Below are 9,911 nucleotides of genomic sequence, written 5' to 3'. Positions count from 1 at the left end.
GCCGTTGCTGGCCGTGCCGTTGCTGGCCGTGCCGTTGCTGGCCGTGCAGCCGTCCAGTTCGCCGGCGCTGTGCAAACGTCATCATCGCCCATCCCCTAAGAGCAATGTCCCTCGGCTGCTTATCAGCCGCCAGCCACCTTCCCGTTTTTCCGTTCCCCTCTGCGGCCGATCTCCCCAGAGAGGGAACCCACGCCACCCAGTGTGCCTCCCCACGGGCTGGGTGCCAAATCCAATGTGTAATCCTCAGGTCCCGTCTCGTTCTGCTCAGCGACGGCTGGCACAACCGAGCATGGCCATCTTCTGGAGACCCTGGCTTGGCTTGTTTTCCGTCTCCCTGCACTCTGCTGGTTTTCTTTTCACCTTCCTGGCTGAGCCCTCTGGGTTTTTGTTTTGTTTTGTTGTTGTTTGGGGTTTTTTTGCTGAACCAGTCCTTGGACTTCTTCCCTTTCCAGAGTTCCAACTTCCTCCTCTAAGCCCATGGGTGGTCATCAGAGGCTTTCATTCCATCTCTGGTCCCACCCTTTCCTCCAGACCCGAATGGCTGCGTTCAGCTACATCCTGTTCGTCTCTATGAATGTATAAAGGGCATCTTCAGTCAACTTTGATTAGAACTTTTCATTTACCCTCATCCACCAAACAAATACAGTGCACATCCCCCTCTAGTGTTCCCTGTCTCATAAATGGTACACCCTTTATCCCGTTTCCTGGGGCCAAAGTCCTTGCAATCATTCTCGACTCCTCTTTGACCCTGTCTTCCAAAAATATGTTGACTCCAACCACTTTTACCCTAGTCCAAGCCGTATCATGTCACCTGCATCATGTATTTAGCACCAGCATCCTCCTGGGTTCCCTGCTTCCACTCTTGATTCTTGGTATAGATGTGATTTCTCGTGTCTACATTTGCCCATTTATACTGCACTGCAGGGGCCCAGAGTGTATGCAAATCTGTTCCTCTGAAAATTCCCTCTGCCTGAAATAAGTGGAGTGCTTTCTCCCTCTCCGTGACTAGACCCTTACTGAGACGCTTGGCTACATGCAGCCTTTTCTCCACCGAGCGGTTCACGATCCTTTCAGAAGGTATCTTGACCTTGTTAACTTCCTGCTCAAAACTTTCTAACGGCTTACCGTGACATTTAAAGTAAAATCCAAACTCACGGCTACATTCTACGATCCCTGTATGTTCTGGCTTCTGGCCTCTTCTCCAGCCTCGCTGTGGAGGATTCTCTCATTTAATGGGAGTGGATTCCTCACTGTCCACGGAACACGAACCACTTCCCCACCCCGGGGCTTTTCCGGCCTGCTGTTTTCCTTGCCTGGAGTGCTCAGCTAACTTTCTCCCTTAATTTAATCTCTGCTTAAAAGTTACCTCCTTAGGGGCACCTGGGTGGCTCAGTCAGTTGAGCGTCCGACTTCAGCTCAGGTCACGATCTCGCGGTCCGTGAGTTCGAGCCCCGCGTCGGGCTCTGGGCTGATGGCTCAGAGCCTGGAGCCTGCTTCCGGTTCTGTGTCTCCCTCTCTCTCTGCCCCTGCCCCGTTCATGCTGTGTCTTTCTCTGTCTCAAAAATAAAATAAAACGTTAAAAAAAAATTAAAAAAAAAAAAGTTACCTCCTTAAAGAAGCCTTCATTGACCGCCATGTTTAAAATAGCAGGCTATACTTCCCTGTCCCTTATCCTGTTTTAGTTTATGTCTGTTGTCCCCCCTGGAATGTCTTAAAACGTCAGGGACTTTGTCTTTTGTGCTCGCGGTAATAGTAGCGTCTAGTGTAGACCATGGCCATGAGTTGGTATTCAATAAACATTCATTGAATGGATGAAGGACACACTGTGAAATACTCTAGTCTCTGTGTCTTGGCAATGTCCACATTTGCGACTTTCTCAACAGCTTGTAAAAATTGGGGCTTATTTAGGGGCGCCTGGGTAGCTCGGTTAAGTATCTGACTCTTGATCTCTGCTCAGGTCATGATCTCTGGGTTCGTGGGATCGAGCCCCGCATCGGGCTCTGTGCTGACTGTGGGGAGCCCGCTTGGGATTCTGTGTCTCTCTCTCTCTCTCTGCCCACTCCCCTCCTCTCCCTCAAAATCAATAAACTTGAAAAAAATGGAAGCTCATTGATAGAGATTTGTAGGGGAGGAAGAAAGTTGACATGACCATCAAACTCTTCTCCTCTACTTCTCCCTTGCCTTGTTTTGGCAAAAAAACAAAAGAAAAAAAGAAAGGAAAAAAAGGGGAGGGAGAGATACCATGGTTAAAGAGGAGATCGCAGGTGAGCAGGCTTCTTACATTCAGGGAAAAGCTATAGTCTCTTAACACACACCAAGTCTTTAAACCAACTCCATAGCTAACAGAGTTGCTGGTGAATAGGAGGCCAACCATCTAATGTCAATATTTAGAATTGTGGAGCAATGTTTGAATTAGCTCAAAGTTCACCACAGAGTATACCCGACTATCTTTTTGATCATATCTGAGTGGCCATTTTTAAACTCTCAGCTAGTAATCTTTACGTAAGGGACTAGGTAAGCCGAAATGCAAATCTTGCCACGGTCCAAAAAAATGCAAATAAAGAACATAATTCCACCATGAAAATAGAATAGGAACCAGTAGCATCTAAGGCCAATTCATCTCTAAGTACGGAGCTGCTTCTGCTGAGGATAAGAGGTGAGGGTTTCTTTAAAAGAATCTATTCTCATGATTCTAACGGCACAGTCGCGAGAGCTTGACCCTTTACCAACTCTTGAACACTTTATTAGCTGGAGAAATCGATGGCGTTTTGTTGGGCCCACTTAAAAATCACATCCAGGGGCGCCTGGGTGGCGCAGTCGGTTAAGCGTCCGACTTCAGCCAGGTCACGATCTCGCGGTCCGTGAGTTCGAGCCCCGCGTCGGGCTCTGGGCTGATGGCTCGGAGCCTGGAGCCTGTTTCCGATTCTGTGTCTCCCTCTCTCTCTGCCCCTCCCCCGTTCATGCTCTGTCTCTCTCTGTCCCAAAAATAAATTAAAAACGTTGAAAAAAAAAAAATCACATCCAAATGCTTTCGCAGAACAAGGTGATATATGTGTGGAACCAAAGAGACACTGGGAATTCTTTCACCACGCTCCCAGGGTGATAAACGCTTTCAGCTTTTAAATGTGATAAATGCATTGATTCAAGGAGCTATGGGCCAGCGCAATCACCCCTGCAGGACACAAGACTAGGACATGAGTACGTACAAGCTATTTCTCTCAGGAAATGTAGTCGACTGTGGTAATTTTAGTTTGCCTGCCCACCATACTTTTCCTAACCCCCCTCTTTTTGTTGTAAAAGAACGTTCCTTTATTGTGGGTGATGCACTCCACAACCCCTCTTTATCACCTCACGTTTCCATGTGACCCGTGCCTGTCTAGTCAGAGTATCAAACCCTCCTAGCCGTAAGAACTGTGATTGATTCAGGAACATCCAAGTGACTCATGCCTGACCATTCAGCCCTCCCAGGAGCTTTTGTTAGAACTAGGAGGCATGCCTGCCTGCGTGCCTGCCTGCCTGCCTGCCTGCCTTCCTTCCTCCCTTCCTCCCTCCCTTCCTTCCAATCTCTACACCCAATGTGGGGTTCGAACTCACAACCCCAAGATCAAGGGTCACATGCTCTACTGACTAGGCCAGCCAGGCGGCCCCCACTCCCTCCTCGAACATGCTTTTCCCCATGGGATCACTGGCTAATCAGTTGGCACTCTGAGGGAAACCACTTGCTGAGAAGACAGCTAATACAGAGAAAGGCAGACCTCGGAGACCGTGTCTTGATAAGATTATTTGTATCTAGTAAGGCTTGAAGCGAAAACTACATCTGTGGAGTTCATCTTCCCAGTTTCATAAGCCGATAAATTTCCACGTGTTACAGACCCGAAGTCTGAACTGAATTTTTGCCACTTGCTACCCAAAAGAGACTTCTTATAGGAACACTTGCTACACTTAATTCTGTTGTCTACATCCTCCGATTAATTCCACTATGGGGTAAAAGGAGTTAAAAGATCTTAAAAGCGTGAAAATATACGTGAGCAGTCAATGTACTCCTTGCAGGAGAGCATAAGGTATACCAAATCATCCAACTTTCTAGGAATCCAAATTGGAGCCAGAAGGAAGAAGTCCTGGGCACACACACTCACAACCTTAGTCGCCCTGAGGCTGAGAGATTAAGGGTGTCTATTTCACTTCTGCCTTTATGAAAACTCTCCCTGGGGCTCGTGGGTGGCTCAATCAATGAAGGGTCCGACTCTTGATTTTGGCTCAGGTCATGATCTCATGGTTCGTGAGATCAAGCCTTGCGTCAGACTCCGCACTTACAGCTTGGGATTCTCTCTCTCTCCCTCTCTCTCTCTCTGGTCCCTCCCCAGCTTGTGCACTCTCTCTCAAAATAAATAAATTACTTAAAAAAAAAGAAAAAAAAAGAAAAATGAACTATTCTGGTGGATGTGTAGTTGGTATCTCATTGTGAAGAAGATTTTCGGAGAGGCATTTAAGACAACAAATCTCAACTGAAGCCTCACTGTCCGACCTGTCCTAACACCACACTCTTCTTCAGCAAACGCTTGCCTGGTACAGCTGTTTGTGTCCACAGATCAGTCATAGGAAAGAACATAGGACCCATCCGTAGACACCACTCACCTGCGCGCGCGCGCACACACACACACACACACACACACCCCTCTAAGGAAGTAGAGATAAAAACCTTATACAAAAGAAGTATCCACATGTGTAGTTCTCACAGTCTCTTGAGAAATAGATACAACCTTTGAAAAGAAAAAGAGCCAGAAGAAATAGATTAGCGATAGATTACATAGAAAAAAAAGAGGTAGGACAGTAGGAGAAGGCAAACACCAGTAATTAAAACTCCGGAAAGAAATGGAAGGGAAAAGAAACGCTTTCAGAGAGCTGAAAGCCAACTGGAAAAACAAAAGGCAGAATAAGCAAGAGATACAAAGGGAAGTGTGGCAAAATTACATAAGATGAAATGGAGACAAATATTGCATGACTCCAGTTATATGTGTTACCTAGAGTAGTCAAACTCATAGAGACAGAAACAGAATGGTGTTACCAAGGTCCCTGGAGGCTGGTGGTGGAGTTTTGATAGGTACATGGTTTCCATCTGGAATAATGAAAAAGTTCTCGAGATAGATGGTGGTGAAGGCACTTAATGCCACTGAATTATACACTTTAAAAGAGTTAAAATGGTGAATCTGTGTTATGTACATTTTACCAAGGGGCACCTGGCCAACTCAGTCAGTAGAGCGTGCAACTCTTGATCTCAGGGTCATGAGTTCAAGCCCCGCATTGGGAGTGGAGCCTACTTAAAAAAAAAGTTTTTAAAAAAATAAAATGGGAGAGAAAATATAAAAGTTATTAAAACAAGAAAAGATTCTTCAACATGAGAAAGGTCATCAAGGAAAAGCTAACGGCTAACATCGTACTCAATAGTGAAAGGCAGAGGGGCACCTGTGTGGCTCAGTCGGTTAGGCATCCGACTTCGGCTCAGGTCATGATCTCACTGCTCCTGGGTTCGAGCCCCGTGTCGGGCTCTGTGCTGACAGCTCAGAGCTTGGAGCCTGCTTTGGATTCTGTGTCTCCCTCTCTCTCTGCCCCTCCCATGCCTGTGCTCTGTCTCTCAATAATGAATGAACGTTAAAAATAAATTAAGATTAAAAAAGTTTTTTTTAAGTTTATTTATTTTGAGAGAGAGAGAGAGAGGGAGTGGAGGAGGGGCAGAGAGAGGGAGAGAGAGAAAATCCCAAGCAGGCTCTGCACTGTCAGCACAAAGCCTGATGCAGGGCTCCAACTCACGAACTGTGAGATCATGACCTGAGCCCAAACCAAGAGTTGGACACTTAACAGACTGAGCCACCCAGGCGCCCCAAGATTTTTTTTTTTTTAAGTAATCTCGACACCAAATGTGGGGCTCAAACTCACAAAACCAAGATCAAGAGTTGCATGCTCTACGGACTGAGCCAGCCAGGTGCCCCTACACTTTTCTTTGTTATTACCTCAGTCCAAGACCTGGAGGCCATCTGTGTTTTCATAAAAGGAGCACTTCTCTGCCATTCTCAGCTTTTATGTTCATGTACCTGATGAACATTTTGGAAATGCTAGCTTCTGCTCGGGCATGCTTTTATCCTTTTCCTTGTGGAGCTTTTACACATTTCTTGTTAAATTTCCCTCTGGCCGTTTCATCTTTCTGTTGCCATTGTAGTTAAGGCCTTCCTTTTCGTTACATGATCCAAGTGGCTATTGTTGGTATGTAGGAAGGTTGTTAATTACTATGTGTGAATTTTGTGTCTTGTTAAAAATTTCAATTCCCCTTACCATTTACGGTAGTTTTCAGTCGATTCTCACGGGCTTTCCAAGGATACAATCCTATCATCTGCTAATAAGCTTAATTTTATATTCTCCTTTCCAGAGTGATACCACTGATTTCTTCTCCTATGTTCAAGACTTCAGAGATAACATTCTCAATGTTTCTCTGCTAATAGTATGCTGGCTTTGGGCTGACGTGCACACACTTGCAAACACACACACACACACACACACACACATAAATAAATTTGTGTGTTCATGTGTTTTAAAATCATGTACAGGAAGTATTCAGGGAGTCTGTTTTATTGAATGTTTCCAACAAGAATGATTGAGCATTCTGTCCAATGACTTCACAGTGTTTATAAATAATCCTATAGATTTTCTCCTTAGATCTATTATGATGGTAAGTGATATTAATTGGTTTCTTCATATTGAACTATTCTGGTTACTATGTGTGAGTTTATTAAGTTGCTGGACTCTGTTAATATTGTATTTAAGAATTTTTCAATGATATTTATAAGATTAGTCTTTAGTTTTGTGTGTAATCTTTCTTAGGTTTTGATATTAATGCTATCAATATTATGATATCAATATCAATTATCAAATATTCAAAAAAAGAAGAATTAATGTTGTTTTTTTTTTCCTTTTTGCATGCCCTGGAACAATTTACACAGAATAGGAATGGGATGTTTTATAAAGGTTTCGTGGAGTTTTTTTATGAAACTGTTGTGACCTGGTGTTTTGGAGAAGTTTATTCTTACAGATTTCATGATTTCTGCTCAGAAAATCAGTGTTTAGACCTATCCTTTGTTGGGTCAACTTTAGCAAATTATATATTTTTAAATAAAATTACCCATTCAATCAAGATTCTAAATGTATGGAATTGTGCAAAATAATCTATCACGTGCTTTGGAGGTAAATTGTTATATATGTATTTGTGGTTTTATGCACACTTGCAAATCTCTATGTATTTCCTTCAGTAACAATGATTGTATTATTTTTAGAAACAATGGACTGGATGCTATAGTAGGTATCCAAACATGTATTCAAATATGTAGTATACATTCAAACAGCTCCTTTTTTCCTGTATCCAATTAGTACATTTTTACCATGGAAAAATTTTGAACCGGCCCCCATTTCTCTGAAACTTTAATATTGCTGCTGTCAGAAGAGCCTCCCCTGTGTCCACACAAACAGGTGATTAGTTTCTTATCTTTTTTGGAAATGTTACTTGGTGGCTTAATGAGTAACTGTCTTCGATGTCATCTCTCTTTTTAGAGACTGGAACAGAACGGGGGGCCGATGGGGCATTCGATTGATGTCCAGCTGGACTTTCTCGTTCTCTATTTGGGACACACAACTGCCAAATATTTATTACTATCTCATCTCTACCAAGCACCATCCTAAACATCGGGGAAATGCCATTTAACCACATTGCAAGAGCCCCTACCTTTAATAAGCTGCTGGGGTTTTACAATTCGACTTTACTTTTTTTTTTTAATTTTTTTTTTTAACGTTTATTTATTTTTGAGACAGAGAGAGACAGAGCATGAACGGGGAAGGGTCAGAGAGAGGGAGACACAGAATCCGAAACAGGCTCCAGGCTCCGAGCTGTCAGCACAGAGCCCGACGCGGGGCCCGAACCCATGGACCGTGAGATCATGACCTGAGCCGAAGCCGGCCGCTCAACCGACTGAGCCACCCAGGCGCCCCTCGACTTTACTTTAAAAAAACAAAAACGGGGAGCACTTGGGTGACTCAGTTGGTTAAGCATTCGACTGTGGCTCAGGACATGATCTTGCAGTTATAGCGAGTTTGAGCCCTGCATTGGGCTCTGTGCTGATGGCTCAGAGCCTGGAGCCTGCTTTGGATTCTGTGTCTCCCTCTCTCTCTGCCCCTCCCCTGCTTGGGCTCTGTCTCTCTCTCTCTCTCTCTCTCTCAATAAATAAATAAACATTAAAAAGATTTAAAAAAATAAAAAAGCAAACACTATAAAACCTCTTCCTGTTAGGCTCTAAGCTTCTTTAGAATAAAGACATGTCGGATTTCTCTCTTTGTCCACAAAAGCACTTCTGTAGTGTGTAGAATCTATAGGTATTCAGATTTCTTAAATAGCCCTTTTAAATTATTAAAGTTATACTTTAACAGTATGGAATATTTGTGAAAGTGCAACAAAATGTAAAGAAGAAAATTTAAGTTACCTACTCCTCAAATATAAAAACTGAGGCATTTTGGGGCACCTGGGTGGCTCAGTCAGTTAAGCGGCCGACTTCGGCTCACGTCATGACTTCACAGTCCGTGAGTTCAAGCCCCGCGTCAGGCCCTGTGCTGACAGCTCAGAGCCTGGAGCCTGTTTCAGATTCTGTGTCTCCCTCTCTCTGACCCTCCCCCGTTCATGCTCTGTCTCTCTCTGTCTCAAAAATTAAAAAAAAAAAACAAAAAAAAAAAACGTTAACAAAATATTTTTTTAAAAAAACTGAGTCATTTCAATGTCTTCTATTTCAGTATTTAAAAACTGTCTTATCCAGTATTTTTCCACTTAGTCACAAATGTAGGATTATACTGAATATGTAATCCTATCTCATGTTAAAGACCTGGTTTTTAGTACCGCTATAATATTTCCTTATATCGTCTCTTTAATGCTTCCCTAACAGTGGACATTTAAATTGCTTCTCTCTCTCTCTCTCTCTCTCTCTCTTTTTGAGGGGGGTGGGTAGGGCAGAGAGAGAGAGGGAGAGACAGAGAGTCCCAAGCAGGCTGTCTGCCCACTATCAAAGCCCAATGAACTGTGAGATCATGACCTGGGCCGAAATCAAGAGTTGAACACTTAACTGACTGAGCCACTTGAGTGCCCCAAATTGTTACTCTTTGAAAATAAGATTGTGATGACCATCTTGAATGATTTACTAACATTCCTGACTCTTTCCTTAGGAATGGAATTCCTAGGAATGGAATCACTCAATCGAAGTGTGTAAACTGTCCATCCACCTACTTCTCAACGGAAGAGAAGTTGGATTTAATTATCAGGAGACTTGTTTAATTCCAGTTTTGTATAATCAGCAAGAGCCCACAGAGGACTAGTCTCAGTGCGCCTCAGTGAGGCCCCAGACATGTCATGAACGAATTAATGGACTAATTCTCAATTTATGCCATATTCCATCTGTAATCAAAGCAGCCTGCTTTGTAGTGAAATTGTTGATATGCAAGTGTATATTGTATATCCACTTTGATATATGATGTTATTTAAGTGGTTTAAATAGTTTCTTCTCATAAGTAGACAGGCATTGTTTATGTCATTTTTTAATGGACCCTTTATGTTCTCAATAAGGCATTGGAGATAGCTTTTTTTCTTTTTTTTTTTTTTTTTTTTGTTTTTTTATTTTTGAAAGAGACAAGAGGGGCGCCTGAGTGGCTCAGTCGGTTAAACGTCCGACTTCAGCTCAGGTCACGATCTCGCGGCCCGTGAGTTCGAGCCCCGCGTCGGGCTCTGGGCTGATGGCTCAGAGCCTGGAGCCTGCTTCCGATTCTGTGTCTCCCTCTCTCTCTGCCCCTCCCCCGTTCATGCTCTGTCTCTCTCTGTCTCAAAAATAAAT

This window comes from Panthera uncia, chromosome E1, assembly GCF_023721935.1.
Source record: "Panthera uncia isolate 11264 chromosome E1, Puncia_PCG_1.0, whole genome shotgun sequence".
Taxonomy (NCBI): Eukaryota; Metazoa; Chordata; class Mammalia; order Carnivora; family Felidae; genus Panthera; species Panthera uncia.
This window is presented reverse-complemented; position numbering follows the sequence as displayed.